We start from the raw sequence: 417 nt of genomic DNA, 5'->3' as shown, positions 1-417 counted from the left end.
AAATATCATACTAAGAAATACTGAAAAATTATTAGTGATTAAATATTATCAGTAATTCAGTAATTTTTTGGCCAGTACTTAATTTCTGGTGAATACTGATGATAAAATCACTGTTAAATATTGATAGTAATCAAATACTGAGAATTATTATGCAAAGGTAAAAAATGAGAAAATCTTAAAGCTTACAAAAATATACTTATATTCCTAATTTTCTCATGTCTCATAAACTACTATGATATCGAAGGTTGTCAATACATTCCAAACTCTCATGAATCTTCCTGCGATAATTTTGATCCCAAGCGGTAGAAGAAAAACACCGGCCACCCATCCATCTCATGACCGCACTAAACTGTTGCTTAACGTGACGGATATCGAGCGCGCACGCGGTGACTCTGATGACTCCAACGATGTTCTTAC

Source organism: Odontomachus brunneus, unplaced genomic scaffold (genome assembly GCF_010583005.1).
Source record: "Odontomachus brunneus isolate Ranch 3 - 2012 unplaced genomic scaffold, Obru_v1 Obru_scaffold_068, whole genome shotgun sequence".
In the NCBI taxonomy this organism is placed as follows: domain Eukaryota; kingdom Metazoa; phylum Arthropoda; class Insecta; order Hymenoptera; family Formicidae; genus Odontomachus; species Odontomachus brunneus.
The sequence above is the reverse complement of the archived record's forward strand: the minus strand, read 5'-3'. Positions refer to the sequence as shown.